This window comes from Anser brachyrhynchus (assembly GCF_964034855.1).
Source record: "Anser brachyrhynchus genome assembly, chromosome: 3".
Taxonomy (NCBI): domain Eukaryota; kingdom Metazoa; phylum Chordata; class Aves; order Anseriformes; family Anatidae; genus Anser; species Anser brachyrhynchus.
This window is the reverse complement of record NC_137696.1, coordinates 60,206,306-60,223,591: the sequence shown is the minus strand read 5'-3', so window position 1 is coordinate 60,223,591 and position 17,286 is coordinate 60,206,306. Positions and strand designations below refer to the sequence as shown.

Here is a 17,286-nt window from a genome sequence, read left to right as displayed (position 1 = left end):
GGGGCTGGGGGGCCACCGAAGAACCCTCTCCCACCCCACAAACTTACTCGACGTGCAAGATACTTGCCCATTGCAAAGCCTTAGGTTCAGGCTCCGCTGTAGCTGCTATACTTCACATTAGCTGCTCCTGCACTAACTTCTTCAAGGAAAACAAAGTGCAAAACCTACTTCAGCATGGGTAACTGGCAAGGAAAGTTGAAGAACCAGTTCCCGACTGTTAGAAAAAGATATCACTCCTTACTGTTTTTTCTTTATTGTTTTTAAATCATTCGATTCTCTTCTCCCCCTCCCCGCACACCGGCGGTGCAATTTGCTCAGGCCGTCCTCTCACGGCCTCAGCTTCGGTCAGCGCCTGCGAGCGGCCAGGCGGGGGGCACGGGGAGGGACATGGAAGTGTCCCTGCCACCCCCACCCCCACCCGCACTGTGAAGACTCCATTGCTGCTGCTGGCAGAGGGCTGCTCTTGCAGTCCGGTGTCCCTATCGGTGCAAGTTACTGCTCGCACACAGGCTGCGCAGGCCAGCCGGCCTGCAGAGCAGGAAAGCTTTCTGCCTCAGTTTGAGCCCTGCTCCTGACAGGGAGAAACTTGTTAACGACAGCACCGTTTCCGTCCGGCTCCTTCCGTCGCTTTGGGCTCTCCTGAGTTACTTCAGGGGGTGCCGAAAACTCAGCGAGGCTCAAAACAAAACCCGGCGGAGCTGAGAGGATGTAAACCCAACGACGAACGATCCGGTCTGCGAGCCTGTGCCAAGCGAAATCAAGCAGCACTTAAAAGGCCAGCACTTCAATGTGGTTACCAGCAGAGGGTAACAATTAGGCTTAGGGGTGACAAAGGCTGCTGGCTGAATGATGATTATCCCCGGTGACCCCCCGCGCGCCCCCCGCCCAGATCTCCACTTGTCACACAGCTCTCCTGCTGCGCGCACCAGCAGGTTCCTGTGGATTAGCAGCGAGGTTTAAAACCAACAAACGGCACAAGGCCGCCATTCAGCAGCCTTCACCCTGCCACAAAGGAGGAGAAAGGTGCAGGACAGCTTCACAATGGGCAAACAAATGAGCAAACCTCTGCTTTCCCCTTTATTTCACAACACACGCGCACTCGCGCGCACGCACACGCCGGTTGTCCCTGCACAGACATCTGCAACAAACCCTGCCACCTGAGGTCTGCGCTTCCAGCTCGCCCTTCTGCTCGCTCCCCTAGTTCTTTACAAACATGCAAAGTACAAAAAAAGAACCGCTTGTTAAATCACCAACCGAAACAAAAGAAAAAAAAACACCAGGAGTGGTGAAAAAAGGATAAAGGGAGTATTCCACTTTGGAGACATCATTCTAGAAATACAATTATTTCATTTTCCATACAGACACTACAGGCTTAGGACTTTTTTTTTTCCTGTGAAGCAAAACATGTTTTGTACATTGAGAAGTCAAGAGCTATTATTCCTGACAAAATACCAAGCACGGGTTTTCCCACATTTGCAAGATTTTACTTGAAACCTCACTTCCTACTGAAGCTTCCAGGGGAGGGAAGGGAGAGAGCAGAGACACTGTGCTTTTCCCCGAGAAATACTGCATGTTGAACGGAATTTACTTTTACCTGGGTATTTGAAGACTATCTGTGGAGCATCTTTGCACATGCTGAGTGCACATAAAAGAAGCTGGACACGGCAGCCTTTGTCTTTTTAAATGCGTAACGTTCACAGTGCCTCCCCTTCTGACTGTTGAAAAACCAAATCTATTTGCTCAATTCTCTATTAGGTTTGGAAACAAATACTGCAGACATCTGTGTTTGTTATGATGGGGATACCTGTGCACTCCAAGTAGGACTGAAATCACATCCCATTTCCCTATATTCACTATAAAGCCATTAGATACTTTGATGACTGGAAACTTGGAAAGTAGCTCTTGAGAAGTGAAAAATCGGTCTGCTCTCTAAGTTTCAGACACAGGAATCTCCCAGAAGAAATGTGCATGGGGCTATGTGAATAATTTTATGTGTTTATACATATGCAGTGTCCAATAAAAACAGTTCATTTATATAATAAACATAATGACGATTAAATAATAGCATGTTACACTAAGAGGTTGGCTTCAAAACCAAAACAGTGCTTAATATCATTCTCCCTGAAAAAACGGAGAGAGAAAATCCCTACCGTCTTTCTTCAGTTTTTCTGTGTTTGAAAATTTTGTTAACATTCAGCATATTACAGACTAGATAAAAAGATTTTGAGAGATAAATAAGACGTAAGTACAGAGGTATTAGGGTAAATTGTCTGTCACTGAAGAAATGCACGGAACTGGCAACACTCACTTTCAGTTCTGAAAGGTCATTTTTCTTTCTAGCATCTAGGAATGGATTTGTCAGGGGGCGAAGAGGAAACATAAGGGGAAGGGGAACGTGTTGCCACATGTGCGCTATAGCCATGGCTGAGAAGTCCCTCATTGGTACCGAGGCTCAATCTTCTCCCAGGATCCCTGTGGTTTTGTTTTTCTTTTCCTTTGACTCCCAATATTTTATCCACCAATGATATCAGATTTCAGGGCAAAGCTTCTGATTTTTTCTAATGACTCACAGAAAAACCTTCCTCCCATAGAAGACAAGTATGTGTGTGACAGAGAAATCCAGGCTTTCATAAACAGAAGGCTACAAGTTTCCACTCAGAACTTCCCAACTTGGCACAAATCCAATCATATCATAGCTGTTACAGCACAAACTGTCAACAAAGTTGTAAAATAACTAAAAGCAGGGTTTCCCCCATCAGATTTTAGAAAAGACACTGGGAGAAATAATCAGCAAGTCATAAACATGTACCCCAAAATAGACGAAGTTCAGCCTGTTTTCGAAAAATATTTATACTCTGAAACAGGTAAACCAAAAAAGAAAAAAAATGAACATGCCTATGTGTGTAATGCCTAAAACCTACAAAGTGGATAAGCTGTTCAGAAATCAGTCCATGTACAACTATTATATTTGGGCAGTAACAATCAATTGCTCATCACCCATAGAGCCAGTTATTCACCTCCTGCTCATGTGCTTTCTTACCTTGGGCTGCTAACTGGGGTATATGGAGCTCGTGACTTGTGTACTCTTAGGAGTATGGAAGGAAACGGATGGGTATTTTCTTAGCTTTTGTTCTCTAACACTATATTCATTTTACTAACTTTCTGAGTCTCTAATTCTGATGTGGGGTGTCACAGGTTTTGAGGAAAAAAAAAAAAGGGCCTATGTATTGGCCTGCAGGGAAGTCAAAAGCTCCTTGCTCCTGCCTCTCCCATTCTTGGCACTGGGCACCACCACCACCACCTTCCTGTGTTGGGTCCTTACAGGACCGCTTTGTGAAACGGTGCAACTTAAAGCTTGCAAGAAGACTAACCCCCTGCCTCCCAGCTTTGTTTTCTGAGCAGGAATGGCCCCTGGAAGGGTTGGGTGAGAGGAAGAGGTGAAGGAGCCATGAGCCTGGCTCCACCAACCACCAAATTGTAGCCCAGGTCAACAGCACGGCAACCCTTCTGGAGCAGGCCACAGATAGGCAACCTTCTCCTTTGTAATGTGCAATGCTAATAATATAATTAGTGTCATGCTTTCATTCCCTAGCTGGGCCTAGTTTAAAACAAGAATTCTGTCCACATTTTTGTTTCCTATGCAAAACTGAATGAATATAGTGCCGATAATGCTCAAAACCGTGTAGATGGAATGCACACTTGTTTTAAGTTCTGCTAAAGAAATTAGGATCTAATTATGGAGCAGTTTAAATTATTCTTAATGGAAAATGAAAGCATAGGGAAATCATTAATTTTTGGGGAAACCACATTTAAAGAACGGCTGGGTGAGAAATATCATTCAGGCTTCATCCACTTCTACTGCAGTAAATTTCAGAGGGATAACATGACCACCCAGGAAGATAAGTACCACGACGGTTAAGTAGAAGCAAAATAATTTATGGAAAATAATATACTACTTTTCAATTTGAAGAACTCATTAAAAACTATTTTAGCTTGTGTCCTTGATTCATTTGGTTGATCTACAAAAGACTTCAAGTGTGAGAGCGCTGAATTCTACAGCAATGTGACAACAGCAAAATTGAAAGCAAATGTTCATTTTTCCCCCCACATCACTTGAGAATGGAGGTCAGGACCCAGTATAAAAGCCAGAAGAAGCATACAGCCCTGCTATACAAAATTATTTTCCTCATCTCTGAAGGGACACTATGGAAGAGGAAAGAGGCAAGTCATATCTCATTGGATACAGAAAGACATTCCTTCTTATCACTTACCAAAGTAACCGTTTGTGCTGTGATGGTAAATACCCACCAAAACATTTCTCCTCCCTTCCACCTTCTGATGCAAAAAGCTGCAATAAAAAAAATTCCGTACCTGAACAGTGGCATGTCTCCCTCCACACGGCCAACTTCTAGCCCAGCCATGATCCCTGAAACATTACCTCCTAAGTCGTACACTCCGACAGCACAAAGCACCAAAGCACAGCCAACCTGCTGGAGCTATATTGCAGGTAAGGCTGTACTCAGAAAAAAAGTGTTATGCCCAAGGGCACAAGCAACACCGAGGCTCACGCAAGCAGGCAACAGAATGCAAACCTGTGGGGAATGGTCCACTAAGGACAAAAGAGCAGAGGGGTTTGCCCGAATCTCAGGCAGATGGTCTGCATAGGTCCCACAGGGTGTAGATGCTGGGTCAGGAAGAAATGCATATATATGTCTTGAACTTTGACCTTTACGAATCAGAAAGGGGGGGGAGGGAGGTGGGGGGGGGAGGAAGGCAAAAACAAACAAAGCTTTAAAGAAAAGGAAACTTGTATCTTGCAGCTGTGCAAGGTACTGTGCAAGCACTGTACACAAGCCAGCGAGCAAGTCTCTTAAGTGCAGAGACAGAACAGGTGATGGCAGGAAAAAAAGGATTTGGTAGGTCCCATGCCAACAAAACCACTTTAGGTTGATTACCAGTGCAGTCCAGTAATCCCCTTCAGCGTGATAGTCTATGTTTAGGTGATGAAGTAAATAAACCCTTCTCATAATCAGAATATGTAGATCTCAGCCCGCTACCACCACCTGAACGGAGACAAAGAGAGCAGCTGTCCTGAGGTACAGCAAGCACCTGGAGAAACTTGGAAAAGCTGCAGTTTCGATGTCTCAGGCACAGAGCAGTCACCATCAGTAAGACATCTGATCTTCAGTGTAATTAATGCCGCCCCTTCCAAGATATCTGCAGTTTCATTCAAAACAGTTGTGCTTCCTAGATTTCTTTTTTTTAAGCTAATCCACATATGTCTACAACAACGGGAACACCATTCTGTCCCTTCATGATCCCCCCTTATCACAAATTGATAAGTGAGTTAAGTCTCAAGGCACAGGAGAGAGAAGAAAAAAACTGTACTTGTAGCAGCCAGAAGTTGGTGCAAATTATAATTATCTCAGCCTCAATCACGTATTTGCTTACATACGTCCATAAGCCATCTAAACACTCAGGAAGTCATTAGAAACTCAGACTACCAAATTATGGAAAGTTTTCCCCAGCAGAATACACTGAAAGCACATTAAATGCAGATAGGGTCAAAAAAAGTCTCCCACATCTGAGGAAGAACATTATTTGTTTGGACAGGGTAGCTTCCAGTCACATATCAGGTAATCTGAAACAGCTAACAAGAAAGATGGGTCCCTCTTCCTAAACACTCTAGTCCATTTTTACGTATGTCTTGCCTGTATGGCCTCCAGGAGCTGCGTTAAGCTAATGATGCAGGAAGAGCTCAAAGATGAAACCCTTCTCTGAAGCCCTTATCTTGCTATTCTCCTTCCCCCACTATTGCATTCCACGGATCACAGAGCATATCAGTAGTGGATTTAATCAGAGACAAGGCATTTCTTCTAGTTTTATTCTCTCGTAACATTCCGCATGAAAAAAAAACGTGCAAGTTTGGTGTTTGTATTAAAATGTGACTGTTTAACATTTCACAGCCTGATAAATGGCTGTCAATTCTTAATTTACAGGCCAAAAAAAAGGTACAGCTTCTTTGTTCTGCAGACATGATGTTCAAGTATGAATGAGGAGATGAGAGAAAACCTGAAGATGCAATCTGAGAACTATAAATATAACTTGGAAGTAAGAGGTAAAGCAAGCCTTTTATTTCCATGAATTTCCCCATGTTTAGAGAGCCTTTTGGACTTTTCCTAAAAAACCCTACGAGGCTGGGCAGTCCAACCACGCTTTCATTTTCTACACCCAGTATTTCCTTTCCCTGCCCATCCTTTAACTGACAGAGCTATATTTAAAAGAAAAACAAACAGAGAAAAAGAGCGTTGGCAGTTGGTTGGTTGTTGTTTTTTTTTTTTTTTTTTAAAAAACTTTCTATTCTTTCTATTCATTTGGGACAAGCTACCACATTAATGCGATGACTTACAGATTTTGTGCCATCCGGTGTCCTGCCCTGCCAAACTACTCCTTCCTAACGCTCGGGGAGGGACGCGCTCTTCGGCAGGCCCGAGACGCCAAGCTGGGCCGAGACCCCCGGACGGAGCTGGAAGCGACAGGAGGCCGGAGCGGGGCAGGATTTGAAGCCTGCCCTTTCCTCAGAGGCGGCGCTGAGCCGGGGGGCCGCGTGCCCCAGAGGGCAGGATTCGGCCCCAGACGCCCGCCGCGGCGGAGGCGGCTCTCGGAGCATACGGCTGGCTGGCAGAAACGAGGTCAGGGACTGCCCGCAGCTTACAGCAGGGCTGGGGCCCTGCCGCCAGCTTACGGAATAAAGAGAAAAGCTGCTCCCAGAGCAGCTGCTACCTCCGGGCCAACCCAGCGAGGTACCCGAGGAGGAGACTTCCGCACTCGAGGCTGGGAAATATTTCTGCAGCGTTTTCTTTGGGGCACGGCAGCGTGAGCCAGGACTTCACCCGAAGGCTCAGGAAAACCTGCGACTCCGTAAGGAAGGGCTGCAAGCAACACAAAACACCACTGCGGTCACACAAAACCTGAGTGGTGAGGGGGCTTTGTTTGCTTTTGTTTTCTCTCTTTTGTTTTATTTTTTTCCCCTAAATATAAAGCTCATTATGTGATAGACAACACCTACATCACAGTCCAGTGCAATCCGTTATGTCATTCCCTAATACTCCACCACAGAGTCTCTTATAAGAAATGACCGACATGAGGCTTACCCACTGCTCATCAATGGGAGAATCGCAAGGGAAGGAAGTGAAATTCAGATGCGGAAAAGCCTGCAAGAACCCTGGTGAAGAGGGTTTTCTCAGCTGGACTCTGCCATCTGAGTTAACTTAAATTTTTGGAACGTGAGAGGGTTAGCGTGGGACATGTGGGGCTACTGGAGGTAGGGCATTAGCTGCATTCCTCTCCGCTCTTCCTCCGCAGTCCTTGAAGAAGGAGTGCCTGCAAAACAATTTTTAAACCCAGCCGCCACATGGAAAAATGTCTTAGTCCGAGGAGTGGAAAGAGAACAGTAATTTACAGAGGACAATAATTTACAGACGTAAGCACCTAGCTGCAGGAGCAATCCAACAGACTGCACAATACGAAAGTTTAAACCAACAGAGGTGAACTATTTCTTTCATCTCTGAGGTAGAAAAGTCTTCACCACCATTGCCACAACCACAATTTTTTCAATAAAAAGTATTCCCAACTGGGCTGGCGTTGGGAGTGGCAGAGGACAGGGCTGTGGAGAACAAGCGATGAAAACTTAAACCTCAGCTGTGGCCAGACCACGGACCATTCTCTAACACATCCCTGAAAACAAACAAACAAACAAACCAGTGAGATTCGCTGAAAGTTGGTAAAGGAGTGCTAGGTAATAAAGGAAGAGGAAACCTTTTTTTTCTTCTTCTTCTGAGGGTGAAAAGCAAGACCTTTGTGAATTCTGTAGGCAGACACCCAAAACCATAAAACCGTATACCTGTATTTCATTTTCTACCCCAAAACATGCATGTGGAACAGGGGTTGTAGATTAGATGGGTACTTGGCAATCAGGAAGAAGTCATAGGAAGAGGTGGAGAGAGAGGCTGTACTCTCTCATAGCTTGATTTACTGAGGGACAGCTCACAAAGACCAGCGGTTTTTCTCCTCTCTCCACCAAGCAGTTTTGTCAACACGTACAGATAGCTTGGTTTTGAAGCAGTATCTTATTCACCTTGACTTGCTGTTTCATTCTTTGGTGGTCACACCTGATCGCAACAACGAACAAACCCTCTAAGGTTTCAGCTGCGCATTCCAAATCCCGCTATGGTAGGACAGAAATGCAGTAAAGGGGAAGTACACGGAAGGATAATGAATATATATTAAATATATGCTGACCTATATTCAGATAATACATTGTCTTAACAACAAAATCCCAGTTCAGGATAGAGAAAATAAAACTAAATATACATACAGCAAACATCTTTGATTACTAAAGAAAATATGAGCAGCAAAAAAAAACCCACAGTGGTAAATTTTATGCCAGGAGATATTAACAAACTTATTTTCCCCACCTCTGAGGAAAATAACGTGTTAATTTAAAGGCCATAAGAGAATATTGCTGCATTGCAACTGGCCATAAGGTGTAATTTACAAGACCAGTAAAATCTGAAATATATACTGCTCACATACAAAAAAAAAAAAAAAAACACATCCAGATCTATTAACATTTTTCAGACTTCACAATGTTATCACTTAATTCACTGTACAGTCCCATTCACATTTCAAAATTTTCCTTAGACCGGGATTTGTGCATTTATATTCTAGAACATTTGTGTGGACACATTTGTCTAAAAAGAGCCACCAGATTAATGGATCATAAAGTAAATGACTATTATGTGATCAGGTATCTTTTGAAAAACTTACTATTCTGCTTACTATTCTGTTTAACTTACTGCTACATTTCGAAGGTATAGATAAAATTATTTCTGGGATATTAATTTTGGTCTCCATAACAGTAAAATAAAATCATCATTGGGTAATAAGGAGAGTGGTAAGGGGAACAACACTAGTTATGATTACTAATCTCCTAAAACAAAATAGTTTTTATCAGCCTGCATTCCAAGAGTTTTACTATCAAGTTAATTAATAGACTCCTACACTAATATCTAAATGCCAAGCAATTAATGGCACTGAACTATAAATGGCTTTGTCTTTGCTCTTGTAGGGTTATTTTATAAAGCAAATGCAATTCTATCACTTCAGTGATTTAATGCAGGCTTTGTGAGGTTAATATTCCCAAGCAGTTGCAGAATAAAGAACTGCTTTAATTAACCTTCTGTGATTTAAATACTGAAAGAAATCAGAATTTAGAAACTTTAAATAATAATGCCACTGTAACAACAATACTACTATTCTGTGGATCAAAGCCAAACCGCTAACTGATTTGAGAACTCTGAAAAACACATTGAAACATGTGCATTTTACTGTATTTGTAACCTTGAAAAAGACTTTTCTCTAGACATAACACTCTACATCCATGATAGATTTTCATGTTTTTTTTTTTTGTAGTTAAGGTTAAAAAAGTTTCCTTTCAGAACTATTTACTTATAAATACCGAATTTTTTAGTTTATACAAAAATATTTAAGTACAGCATCCCCATCTTTTGCGCTTCAATGCTTTGCAGGGATTTTTCCTACTGTCCACTATGCCTGCAAGCTGGTTGCGTGTAAACAACTGGCTGCTTACCAAAAAGGAGCAAACAGGAGTTAAGACCTCCCCTTTTCCCCCCAGACTAGATTTTCTCTCTTTCCATTTAGCAGAGAGGAGGCTCATATTGCCAGTCTTTCTTTATAATACTGAGGGCTAACTTCGTTTCAGTATATGGGGAAAAAAAAAAAAAAAAGCTCATCAGGACTAGGGCCTTTCTTCCATGCTCATCTTACAATCCCAAGAGCTGTGATATGTGCTTACCAGGTTCAGAATGATACAAAATAGGGAATTAAAATTAAAAGCCAGCAGGGTCCAGGCTGCCATGAACTCCACTGCCAAGCGGGTGTGCAGTGTGCTCTGGCCGAGCTCCTCCGAGCAGCCCGCTCACCCTCACCAAGCCCCACTGGCAGCAGACGCTTGGAGAGGTGGACTAACTGCTTTTGTGGGAGAAGAAAGCAGACCTTCACATCCCTCCCTCAAACTGCAGGTGGAAAAGCCCGCTTTCAGCAGAAAATCACTAGTAGGTGAACACGGTAAAAGAATTAAGTGAATGGAAAAATGTCTCCTAACTACAGCTGGGGATCTTTAAACTGCGGTGACAGAATTGTTAGACAATGTAGAAGCGAACACACACATACTTTCCTCACGTATGGTACACGGGCTCTGCTTTTGGAAGATTATCAAACAGAGGTATAAACAACTTCGGTACACTTTATACATAAGCAGTAGCACCACTCAACAAGACAAAATATTTCTCATTTCCCAGGAATACCATTTAACAAATCCAGGTTTACTACAGAGTTAGATGCATACAAAGGGCTATTACACATGCTAACGTTAAAGGTTTCAAACCCAATAGACTAGAGTTATTTTTTTTTTATCTTGCTTTACCTATCACCCTGTCTGCGAACAATCACTTTAAAACAACAGGCCCAAGAAAGTCTTCCCAAACTCTGAATGCATGTTTTTGGGTTTGGTCAATGTGCCTTCAGCAAAAATAAGCCCACACTGGTGCTAGTGCTGCTTCACGGTATGCCCCCATTGTGTGTTCGTGCTCGGGTGTGAGTTCACAGGAAACGGTCCTTGCTTCTTCCGCCTGCACCTAATCCTTCCAGCCCCTTGACTTTGGAAGATGGCTCTCCAAGCCTGACGAGCTAGCATCTATTATAAATAGACATAAACCTCTGAGGATAAAAGAGAAGAGCTTGGCATTTCCTGGAATGATACAAACAACGCTGAACAAACAGAGCATTCCCCAAATGGACCATAAGCAGCTATTCCCATTACTGGGAGAAGATGCAGCACAACAGGAGCCGTGGTTTCACTGAACTCCTGAGCTGATCAAGAAACCTCAGCCACAGAGATAAACAGTCATATGCTTAGCACTTTTTCGGTATCATGGCAGTATCGTGCTTATGAAATAAGACTTTCTAAAAGCTGAAACCTGACTAACTGGCAAAGAGTTCAATCAGTTAAGCATTCATTGAACCTACAGAGCTTCAAACCTCATTTGCCCCTCCTGAAAATGTTACACACTTAAAGGTTAAAAAAAATATATAAGTTAATTTTATGCACAAGTATGGTTCCTAAATATTCCCCCGGTTGTTTTGTGGTTTTGTTTGTTTGTTTTGTTTTTTAAATCACTGCAGTGTTTACCATGGTAAGGTGACAACTTTCTTTCAGAGGTGCTGGCCATTGGTGAGATGTCTAGAAGCCGAGATTTAAGCCATGGTGCGAGAGTTTGAGAGCCAGTTGCTGAAAGACTGCTCTCCCACTCCTTCGTCCCCACAAATCTCTCCAAGCTTTATTACAGATGCAAAAAGTCAAGACTGCACCCTGGCTTTTGATATCCGATATCTCTGAAGTACGCTGACAACAAAGTGCTCAATGTACCAAAACGGATGCCTTTATAAAAAGAGGTTATACTGTTGTTTTTCCTTGACTCTTAATTCAGGTCCCACAGAAAGGAGGCTGGAAAAGCTGGCAGAAGAACCCAGCTGTGTGTGAGAGTTTTCACCCCACCACTTTCTTGTCAGAGATTTCCCTGCTCACTACATCCAGGCAGCTCTGATTTGTAAAAGCCAACCAACAGGTACGCATCAGAAGCACGAGTTCTCAATGCTATGGATTCGGGGTTGAACGGCTCAAAGGAATCACTTCTTCCTTATTCCTCTTTACCTTGGAAAGAAAATAATTACCTCTGAAATGAAAATAAGGCTAGCATTTCAAAACACCATCTCTGTTGTGGAGACAATGGAAGCCATGAAGGATTTACGGCGCACAAGCAGTGGTGTCAGTCACTGTTGATGGCGACAAGCACCAATCTCTTCTGAACATTAAACTTGCTTATGAGCTCTCATATAACTGTAATAGCCAACTTTCACAAAGAATGCTTTCCTATATGGCTGGCAGCAAATGTCAGATTAACATGCAGACGTGTTCCTTCCCAGATTTCCTGTGGTTCATAACACAACAAACATTAAGTGCAACCACTCGTCAGTGGTGGATGACTGCAAACGCAAGAGTTAAAAGGAGAGAAGGACAAACAATCCTTATTATAACTTTAAGCCTTGGGCAGCTACATGTTACTTGCAAGGCCCCATATATTCTGAAAGAAGTTTAAATTAAATTCTGCGGGAGTTAAGACTGAACTACAGTACTGTCGACGGCTAATTCTGTGCCAGTTTCTAATAAGAGAGTGGGGATTTTATTAAAAAGAATAATTGAGTTGAGGTATAAAGCTTTAATTTGGACTCACTGAGGATTATCTGTTACTTACTAATGAATTTGATATTTGCATGCAACACAACTATTCCTAACTTACAACAACAGCATTTTTATACTGTGTTACACCCCAAAACAGCTTGACAATGTTAATTAACATGCTGCTTATTACACTGTTAAAGGAACTTTAGCAGCTCACATGAAATTGCAAAACAAAACTTCATCCTCTTGGTACCAAAATCACTTCAGCAATTTGATGCATTTTGCCACAATACAGTTTGTTCTGTTTTCATGACAGCCATACAGCTTGGACATGAAAAGCAATTAATTAGTTTCACATTTTGTTCACATTTTCAAAGACTGTTTCAAGTGGGGTAATGTTGTATCTGTCCTACCTTGCACTGACTCAGTGCTAGAAACAGATGTCCACATGGGAACATGCCCACAACGCTCAGGCTGCCGACTGAGACTGGCTCAATCCGTCGCCGCCACTTCAGAAACAAACCTGAGATTTCTGGCTTTCATTGACCCCCTGCACAGAACCAGATCCATTCCTTCCGGTTATTGCTGCGTAACGAACACCTTGTTAAAAATAACGGGAGACCTGAGCGACGCATGGACCCTCTTTGCCCGCTATGACCTTGGGGGCAGCATCCCATTGCTGATCCTCCTCCCCTGCGGCCGGGTCGCTGGGGCACAGGGACGTGGTGCCCTGCAGTCCTCAGCAGGAGAAGGCGGCCCCTGCCCCATTGTCCCATGCTGCTGGTGGCCCACAGAGCGCTGGGAATGCCTGCTGACCCCACCGGTATGTTGAGCTTTCTTCTGGAAAGCTACTGCAGCACCTTCCAGGTACAGCACACAATGCATTCCCCAGCCCCAGCTCAGCAGGCACCAAGTGACTGCGGACGGGGAAGATGGTGCTCCCCAACACCATTACCCAGCCCCAGGGCTTTGGCCAGCTTTTAAACAATTTTAATAAAACCCAATAGTGAGGGCACCTTGTCTACTTGCTTGTTTATAAAACATCTTATCCTTTTAAATAAAACCAGACTAGGGACTGAGCCTGAGTGACCTGTTTCGTTAAGGCTTTTTTTTTTCTTATTTAAAAAAAAAAAAAAAGTCATGGTAACCACAAAGGAATGGTCTAAAAATACATCCACACAGCCTCTTCGTGCACACTTAACCAGGAAGAGCAGTGCCCCAGAAAAGCGTGCACACCTGCTGCACCTCAAGGATCCGCCACGCTCTCCTCTGCTTTTAATCTCATGCCTGCCTGAGAGAGCAGGGATCAGCATAATCCCGCTCTATCCTGCAAGTTTACGAGCAGAAAGCTTCCAGGAATACTTCAAGCTAAAGATGACTTCAGGATAACAGTAACAGGTGTAGAATAAAATCACCATTTTTGTTTAAACAAGAGTGAGACCATAATTATTTTTCAGATCTACTTTATCTGTCAAAAGAGTGATACAGTCCCAACTCGTAAAATTACACATTAAATCTCAAAGGCACGATCCTCTCTTGATATGTACGAACACATGCTACATAAAACAAGAAAATATATAAACATGGCTGTTTAAAAGCCATTTGGAAAGCATAATAACCCAAAATATACATCACACTATCTTAACAAAATAATGTTTAATGATGACAGTTTAAGTTTGCAATTACATGACATTCTTGAGCAAAATATCACTTCTAGTTATGGCAAAAGATTTAAAACTGCAAAAACAACTGAAGCATTTATTCATTTATATGCCATTTCAAGATGAAAAACCCTGCCAAGGGCAACACTCTAGTAGTATAACACACATCTTTGTCTTTTTTCTTTTAAGGAGCGGTAAAGGTAAAAAAAAAAAAAAAATTAAAACAAGGAGATACCTACATCTACTGGCAATATCTAATGATCAATGAATCTGCTGCTACTGCAATAAATTTGCTTAAAACAAAGCTCTTCCTTTAATGGTTTTCATTTTTATTTTATTTTTTTAACACACACAGCAGGCTCCTGATTCAAAGAGGGGATGACTGATGCTGGCTTACAATATGGCTCTGTAGTAAACTATGCCAGTATTACTATCAAATCACCCCTTATGAAACTCCCTTCCTACCCACCAAGCAATCAATTTAACAAAGATCTAAACAGCTTACGGTTTACACATTCAAATAAATTCCGCTTTCCTTCTTCTCCTCTATGCTTATTTGAAGAACGGGAAATCACAAGTCACCGGAACAGACTCAGAAATTATTTTATCCATTTACTTTTATTGACAAGATTGCATATTGAATTCAAGTGAGTCAAGGAAAAGGAGCAACGGTTTCACACGTCCATGATACGTGAGAAATGAAGATGAGCACCAATTCCAAGGCACGACACTAGGAGTTACACCTGACTGCAGAAACTCACTCGCATTCTAACAGAGCAAAAATAAAACATCATCTGTATGAAATTTCCTATCAATTTTTGTTCACATAATAAAATACTCCATAAATCACACTACAGGATTTTATATAAAAGGAAACTGATGGCACAAAAAAGCCCATCATCTATCCAAAATAAACCCTACTTTCGGTTTGATAAACTCCAAAACAAATACACTGGACAAAGTAGGGAAAAGAAGGTATCTACTGAGCAGACCCCTTTCTCCAATCTGGCATCTCTCTTTTATCTGGAAGTAAAACCCGCTCAATTACACTCACATCACAAACAATGCAATCATGTAGATGGATTATTTACCCTAAAAACAACATGAAACTTCACCTCACAGCTGCTCCCCTGTCACAAGCGAGTTCAGCTTCCAGTCCATCAGGCACAGAATAGGATCCATGGATGCCCGCACAGACCACATTAGAAAAACTGATCAAATTGCACAGGACAAATTTATTTATATTTGGGAATCCTTTAATATCAGCTAAGACTTAAGAAAATACAATTCTGAAACTTTTAAAATCAGCTCAGTCAATCTATGTCAACGTATATAAGAAGCTTTGTCCAACTTGTGGTTTTTGGTGTTTTTTGTGTTTTTTTTTTTTTGACAGCAAAAGACAATAAGAAAGATTTTTTCTTTCTTATTTTTTACTCCTCCCTCAGTACCTTCCGCAGCAGATTGATCTTTTGTTTCTCCCTGACCACAACGTGGACTGAAAACAATTCTTGTTTACCTATTACTAATTGGGAGAGTTTGTGCCACCCAAACCTCAATAATCATTCACAGTAATTGCATTTTCTATTCAAAATTAATACTTTTTTCTTTTTTTAATTCAAACTGATTTCCCTTGTCCAGAGGGCAGGCGACTATAGTCAGCATTTTCCAACACTGGGAAAGAAAAGAACATCTCTTGTTAAAGCTAATGAGCATTTGGCCATCATTCAAGGTATCGGATCATGAACCAAGCAAACATTCATATTCTTGAAATGCAGTTTTCTGCTGTAGCAGTAGAATAAAAGGAATATCCTAATATGAGAATGAACCAAATGAACGCCTTCCACGTTACTAGCCTACACACCAATGACAGGTAGTTCCCATCTCTGAAGTCTCAGACCACTGTTTGCTACTCTGAGCATTACTGTCTTTCTTATTTATACCTCCCTTACTGATCTGACTTCACCTGTTGCCACATTTACTATTTAGACTATAAACATTTTGGGGGCAGAGACAACCTATTTGTTATGTACTTGTCGAACACTCAGAATAATAATGTACTGATCCATGGCTGGGGCTCCCATGAGATAATTCAATATTATTAGAGCGATCATCTCTTGGTTCACAATCCATCCATGCTCTCCAAGAAAAATACTTGTAAGTCTACAGCTTTCACATGACTCTGGCTAGCCAGCATGCAGCAAAAACATCTTCAGAGGCCAGTCTCTCTTCTTGAGGCTAATATGCTGAAACTATTGACTTTCACATTCCTCAAAGTTGTGACAATTCAATAGTAGGACATGCTAATACCAATTCTGAGTGCAAAACCCAACAAAATCGATATAAAAAAGAAAATGGTTAATGGAATACAGAAGACATGGATGAAGTTCATTTTCAGGATGAAAAGAAAAGCAAAACTAAGGATGGCAGAACCAGTCTCTGTATAATCGAGATTGTCCCCCATTTTCTAATTGACAGAATCAGATAAACAGGAAATAGTATTTTAATAGAGTGGGGGAGAAAAAACGCTCTAACTGGTTAAACAGGTATTATATGACTTCATAGCTTATTTTTAAGTTATATTTAAAATATGTAAAGCCAATATTAAATCAGAGTCACTTAGGTTTTGGAGAGACCTTCAGAGAGAGGTCAGGTAGTCAAGCCTCTGGTTCCAAGACAGTCTAGCAAGAACAAGGTGCATGGGGATCTTGTCCAGTCAAATCTTGAGCATCTCCAAGGATGGAGATTCCTGTCTCTTTGGCTCAATATTTTAATAGCATTGTTTTTTCTTTTACAGAGTTAAAATCTCCCTTGCCTCAGCCTGTGTCCATTGCCTCTTGTCCTTCCACTGTGCACCTCTGAGATGAGTTTGGCTGTGCTCTCTCCTACATCCTCCCATTAGGAAGCTGTAAACAGCAGTAAGATCTTCCCTGAGCTTTCTCAGGATCCTCAAAGTAGTAGTTTGTCTATAGCAAGGCTGATATCTTCTACCTGTGAATCTCCCTTTCTTCCTCTATCTCAGTTCTCTGACGGCCATAATATATGGGAGGCTTTACTCTCATTTTGCCTTTACCCTCCTTCTATGATACCCTTCACTTCGCTGCACAAGCCTTCGCTTTACTGGCTATAATAGCAAAAAATTATGTAATTGGAATGCATATCAACAGATAAATCAGTATCTTGCTATTTTATAAGTTCTGTATACTCAGCAAATTTTGTATATTTTTAAATTAAAATACTCTATCCATTCAACTGACAATATTTAAAATATGATGAGCTGTCCAAGGCAGCAAAATACATTTCAGT

At 41.9% G+C, this 17,286-nt stretch overlaps 1 protein-coding gene across 6 annotated transcripts in view; it reads right to left on the bottom strand.

Moving 5' to 3' along the window:
• Nucleotides 1-17,286, bottom strand: part of ARID1B (AT-rich interaction domain 1B) — a 326,453-nt gene that overhangs the window by 225,257 nt on the left and 83,910 nt on the right. The window lies entirely within an intron of this gene.